We start from the raw sequence: 6,612 nt of genomic DNA on the forward strand, positions 1-6,612 counted from the left end.
AAAAAAAAAAAAAAAAAGAAATGAGACCTTGGTGGGGACAACAGGAAAAATGTTTGCCAAAAAGGGAGGTCAAGCCAATGATGAAGACAATGAAAATGGAGACCTATAACTAATTAAAGCAAAGAAAATGTTCTTAAAGCCCCACGATCAAAATAGACACCTTAAGAGATGGCTCAGAGATGCCTTGAGAAAGTTAGCAGCATGTTTTGTAACTAGTCCTTATGGTGCCTCTATAGTTATTAATACTGTAACGTTTATTTGTAAAGACATGTATAATTTTAGAAACATGCTGTTTTTAAAACGGATGTGTAATGGATGTTATACATCCTCTGCTAAATGGTACTGAGTGAATTTTTAGCCCTTGATGTTCAAATATACAGGTTTCCTAAAGAGTTTTTTTTTTGTTTTCTTTTTTTTTGTTTTTTTTTTGAGACAGGGTCTCACTCTGTCACCTAGGCCAGAGTGGAGTGGCTCAATCATGGCTCACTGCAGCTTCAACTTTCCTGGGCTCAAGGAATCCTCCCATCTCAGCCAAATCTTGGGTGCCTGGCCTTACAACTTACCCTATTTTCAAGCTACCCTTCCACTACAAAACCCCTCCTTCTCTGAGACCTTTCCTATCTAGTCCAGGTATCAAAACTGCCCCAACCACCTGACTTCCTGCTATGATCAGAATGTCTGTGTTCCAAAATTAATAAGCTGACACCTGATCATCAGTGTGATGTTGTCAGAAGGTGAGACTGTTGGGAGGTGATTAGGTCAAGAGGGCAGAGTCCCCTCATCCCCAAATGGGATTAGGGGCCTTATGAGAGACCTCAGAGAGCTCCCCCACCCCTTGCACCATGCAAGAGGACACAGCAAAAAGGAACAAACTGGTGTGGGCGCAGTGGCTCAGACCTGTAATCCCAGCACTTTGAGAGGCCGAGGCGGGCGGATCATCTGAGGTCAGGAGTTCAAGACCAGCCTGGCCCACATGGTGAAACCCTGCCTCTACTAAAAATACAAAAACCAGCCGGTGGCGTACGCCTGTAACCCCAGCTACTCAGGAGGCTGAGGCAGGAGAATCGCTTGCTTGGGAGGTGGAGGTTGCGGTGAGCTGAGAGCACCACTGCACTCCAGCCTGGGCAACAGAGTGAGACTCTGTCAAAAAAAAAAAAAAGAAAAAGAAAAAACCAACCATCTGTGAACCACAAAGCAGGCCCTCACCAAACATCAAATACGCCAGCACCCCAATATCATCCTTCCCAGGATCCTGAACTGTGATAAGATTCTGTCATTTACAAGCTACTCAGTCTATGGTATTGTTAAAGAAGCCCAAACGGACTAAACAGAACCCACCGCAAGGCCCTCCTTAGCTCTCAAACCTTCTCATGCTCCGTTCCCCTGTACTCTCCATGTTCTATACACAGGTCTCTTTACCTCCCCAAACGTGCCAGGCTCTGTCCTGCCTTCAGGTCTTTTTTGGCCCAATCTCTGCTCACCACAACCTCCGCCTCCCAGGTCCAAGTGATTTTCCAGCCTCAGCCTCACAACTAGCTGGGATTATAAGGCATGTGCCACCATACCTGGCTAATTTTGTATTTTTAGTAGAGATGGGATTTCTCCATGTTGGTCAAGCTCGTCTCAAACTCCCAACCTCAGGTGATCTGCCCCCCTCGGCCTCCCAAAGTGCTGGAATTACAGGTGTGAGCCACTGCACCCGGCCATGCCTTCAAGTCTTTACCAGCAATACTCCTGCCCCTGCTCTTAAAGCTTTTGGCTTCTCACTCTCCAGATCTCAGCTCGAATCATCATCTCCTCCCAAAGCCCTCCCCTGACCACATTATCCAGGGCAATAGTGCCCTCCCTCCTTACACTCTTATCATATTACCTTATTTCCTTTATTGTAAGGTCATAATCTATAATTATCCCATTTACCTGTTATATGGCAGTAGAAATAGACTTTTAAAAATAAGGAAATCTCCATAAAGGCAGTAACTGCTGTATGCCCACAAAATAGCTCAATACCAGTCACACAGGACACACTGAATAAATGAATCACAGAAGTAATTAACCGTGTTATTTTTAGTCACATATGCCTAATGTTTATTCTAACAGATTTTTTTTTTTTTTTTTGAGACAGGGTCTCACTCTGTCACCTAAGCTGTAGCACAGTGGTGCAATTTGTGCTTACTGCAACCTCTGCCTCCTACGCTCAAGCGATTCTCCCACCTCAGCCTCCCAAGTAGCTGAGACTACAAGCATGCACCACCTCACTGCACCCAGCCCCTCTAACAGATTTTAAGCTCTCTGAGGGAACGACTAGGCTTATCCTTTTTTTTTTTTTTTTTTTTGAGACGGAGTCTCGCTCTGTTGCCCAGGCTGGAGTGCAGTGGCCAGATCTCAGCTCACTGCAAGCTCCGCCTCCTGGGTTTACGCCATTCTCCTGCCTCAGCCTCCCGAGTAGCTGGGACTACAGGCGCCCGCCATCTCGCCCAGCTAGTTTTTTTTTTTTTTTTTATTTTTTAGTAGAGATGGGGTTTCACCGTGTTAGCCAGGATGGTCTCGATCTCCTGACCTCGTGATCCGCCCGTCTCGGCCTCCCAAAGTGCTGGGATTACAGGCTTGAGCCACCGCGCCCGGCCTAGGCTTATACTTCTTTATTCCCCCTCCCAATGCAGCCAATACAATACTGAACAATATATTAAAGGCAGGAAAAAATAAAATTCTTAAATGTCTTTTAAAACTTTGTTGACTAAAGTAGTAATACGAAAAAAACACCCAGGCACAGTGGCCTATAATCTCAGCACTTTGGGAGGCCAAGGCAGGTCAATTACTTGAGGTCAGCAGTTCAAGACAAGCCTGGCCAACATGGTGAAATCCCGTTTCTGCTAAAACTACAAAAAATTAGCCAGGCATGGTAGCACATGCCTACAATCCCAGCTACTCAGGAGGCTAAAGCTTGAGAATCACTTGAACCCAAGAGGAGGTGGCAGTGAGCTGAGATCATGCCACTGCACTCCAGCCTGGTTGACAGTGACTCTGACCAAAAGAAAAAAAAAAAAGAGATTTTTAAAGACAAGCAAACATGGGTTCCAATCTTAACTCCACCTCAATGTGTACGATCCTGGCAAGTTACTTCACTTCTATGCCTTAACTTTCTCGTCTACAAATTGACATCTAATTCACAAGACCACTACAGAGAAATGAGGTAATGTATATAAAGCAACTAGTAACAGAGAGTAAATACCTAATATGGCACCTTACTCTTATTAAAAATTAAAACTTGCAGAAACAGCCCTAAAAAGATTAGAAGAGTTAAGTAAAAGCATCTAAATACTATGAATAACAGGGAATTAAGAAAAATCCTTGCTTCTACTATACAGGGTTATTTGCTAATTTGATCAATCCTTTCAGAAATCCCTTCACTCCAATCTCAAAGAGCAATTTAATTTAATAAGTGTCACATTTGTAGCCAAGAGATTCAAAGTATCACAGAAAGGGCTGTAACCCACCCCGCCCTATTTTAAGAGACAAAATACCCTAATCACACAGCTAGTATTTCTCAAGTCTCTAACATGCCCAAGGAAGACTGTTACAGAGTTGCAGTGAAGAGGATATGCTTTCAATCAAGCAGCCCTAAAGCTCATATGCCCATTCTTGTGTGATTCTGGGCAAGCTACTTAAAACTCTTTAAGCCTTGCTTCTTTTGTAAAATAGACAATAGTATCACCATCACAGGTTGTCAGTCACTCTGCAAAAAGCACTTAACACTCAACTATGAACTCTATCAATAATCCAAATATGCAGGCAATTTAGAATCTTCTCTACCACGCCTGTAATCCCAGAGTGCCTAGGTGGGTGGATCACCTGAGGTCAGGATTTCGAGACCAGCCTGACCAACATGGTGAAACCCCGTCTCTACTAAAAATACAAAAATTAGCCAAGTATGGTGGCAAGTGCCTGTAATCCCAGCTACTCAGAAGGCTGAAGCCAGAGAATCGCTTGAACTTGGGAGGCGGAGGTTGCAGTAGGCCGAGCTTGCGCCACTGCACTCCAGCCTGGGCAACAGAGCGAAGACTCTCAAAAAAAAAAAAAAAGAAAAAAAAAATCTTCTCTAGGCAATCTTCTATAGCAGTCTGTGTTCTAAACTCCATCAAAGTGAAAGTCAATCATACTCCCCTGAAAACAAAGTAAGAGCACTCACAAGGCCAGGCACAGTGGCTCACACCTGTGATCCCAGCACTTTGGGAGGCCGAGGCGGACGGATCACCTGAGGTCAGGAGTTCCAGACCAGCCTGGCCAACATGACAAAACCCAACTTGGCTAAAAATACAAAAATTAGCAGGCACGATGACACATACCTGTACTCCCAGCTACACAGGAGGCTGAGACAGGAGAACTGCTTGAACCCAGGAAGCAGAGGCTGTGGTGAGCCAAGATCACGTCATTATACTCGGGCTTGAGTGACAGAGCGAGACGCTGTCTCAAAAAGTTTAAAAAAAAGAGCATTCACAGAGTATTTGATTAGAAGGGAAGAAAGATTACAGTAAGATTTTCCCTCAAAATATTAGGAAAACACAAGGTTTTGGTTTTTGTTTTGTTTTTAATGCCCTACACATCTATTTCCCCTTCAGGTAATTTATCCAAAAAGAAGAAAATACTTTATCAAGAAACAATGACATGCTATACCATTAAAACAGTCAATGTAACAAAAAAAAGAAAATTAAGTAGTAATACACCACAGGATGAAACGTTAAACATATTAAAAATGATTGTGAAGGCCTGGCGCAGCGGCTCACGCCTGTAATCCCAGCACTTTGGGAGGCCGAGGCAGGAAGATCATATGAGGTCAGGAGTTCGAGACCAGCCCGGTCAACATGGCAAAACCCCATCTCTACTAAAACTACAAAAATTAGCCGGTGTGGTGGTTCGCACCTGTAATCCCAGCTACTTGGGAGGCTGAGGCACGAAAATCACTTGAACCCGGGAGGCGGAGGTTCCAGTGAGCCGTGATGGCATCACTGCATTCCAGTCTAGGTGACAAGAGCAAGACTCTGTCTCAAAAAAAAAAAAAAAAAACGTTGTGGAGGCTACCAACAAGGTAATACAATGTTATTAAAAGCACACAACTGTTAAACCCTTTTTTGTTCTAAAGGGGGAAAAAGCACAAAAGAAATTTAACAGTAGTTGTGCCGGTATGTGTGCAGTTAAACAAGATCCCAAGCACCTAACAGACCCTCTCTAATTAGGACACAAATTAGGACCTAAAATATCTGTTAAAATAGGATTTTGTTCTTCCAAGAAACAACTCTATTAACTTATTACAAAAGTTATCGAAGTAAGATATCTAAATGCCTATTACAGCATTACCCTGGGTAAGAGAAATCTTGCCTTCAAAGGCCTTTAAAACATTTCAATAATTTACTAAATGCCTACTCCGTGCCAAATACTATGCTAGAAAGTTCATCATACATCATCTAGCATACTTTACTGGTTATAAGCAGAACAGACTAACAACTGTAGTAGTCTCAGATCGCTACAATACTACACTATAAACTACAAGTGCCACAGATTTTCAGAATAAACATGGGAGAGTAATCTAGAATAACGTGAGAATAAATCTCTAGTTAGATGGGAGTATCAGGAGAAAAGGCACAACCAAGCATGCAAAGTGGAAGAAAGAAACAAAAAAAACCATGAGTCCAAGTCACATAGACTCTAAAAGCTAGGCAGAACAGTCACTTCTTTCATATCCATGAACAGCGTTTTAGGAGTATCAATATTGTACCTGTATTCCAAGGTGGACTACCAAAGACAAACAGATAGTCAAGGAACTCGGCTAAGAAACTAGGGTAACAATCTACGATTGAAATGGAGGATCTGTCCCGGGGTAGTAGCATAGAAATAGAGAATAGGTCATCAGATTGAAGGTGGAGGGTTTAAGGACAAAGTTACAAAGAAGTTTTTTGGTTTGAAAAATTAGAGGATAGGTTTGTACCACAGACAAATGGACACATTCGGAAAAAATCCTCTTTTTTTTTTTAACAGAGCCACGGTCTCACTATGTTGACCAGGCTAGTCTCAAACTGCTGGCCTCAAGCAATCCTCCCACCTCGGCCTCCCAAAGTGCTGGGATTACAGGCATGAGCCACCACACCCAACCAGAAAAAAACTCTTAAGACCAGGCAACTTATGTTCTTAATACATGCACCAAAAAAAAAGACAAATCTTTTCAGAATCAGTACAGAGTAATTTAGTCCTAAGTCTACAAGAATGAAATCATGCCAGCCTATTTCAGAAATTCTAAACAAGCATACATTTGCAGCATAAAATCAGTCACTACATTACCTAGGCAGCAAACGTTGACAAATTGAGAACCTTTCTTTTAAAAGTTATGAGATGAGATGCCAACTACAAAACAATGATTATTTAGACTTTCTTTGCTCTAGCTGACGAGGCAGAAGTACCTACATTCAGATTCTCAGACAATTTGTCTTATAAACCACAAGTCATTTTTTAAATGAGTCAAACAGCGGGGCACGGAGGCTCATGCCTGTAATCCCAGCACTTTGGGAGGCCAAGGCAGGCATTATCACTTGAGGCCAGGAGTTTGAGACCAGCCTGACCAAC

At 42.8% G+C, this 6,612-nt stretch overlaps 1 protein-coding gene across 4 annotated transcripts in view; it reads right to left on the bottom strand.

The window, feature by feature from the left end:
- Window positions 1-6,612, bottom strand: part of CDC42 (cell division cycle 42) — a 51,906-nt gene that overhangs the window by 25,179 nt on the left and 20,115 nt on the right. The window contains exon 1 of one of the 4 annotated variants that reach the window (XM_011990130.1): window positions 1,121-1,141. The exons of the other annotated variants lie outside the window; for them this stretch is intronic. The gene's annotated coding sequence lies outside the window, so the exon portion shown is untranslated. Of the gene's footprint in view, window positions 1-1,120; window positions 1,142-6,612 lie in introns of those variants that run through there. 4 annotated transcript variants of the gene reach the window in all.

This window comes from Mandrillus leucophaeus, unplaced genomic scaffold (assembly GCF_000951045.1).
Source record: "Mandrillus leucophaeus isolate KB7577 unplaced genomic scaffold, Mleu.le_1.0 Scaffold370, whole genome shotgun sequence".
In the NCBI taxonomy this organism is placed as follows: domain Eukaryota; kingdom Metazoa; phylum Chordata; class Mammalia; order Primates; family Cercopithecidae; genus Mandrillus; species Mandrillus leucophaeus.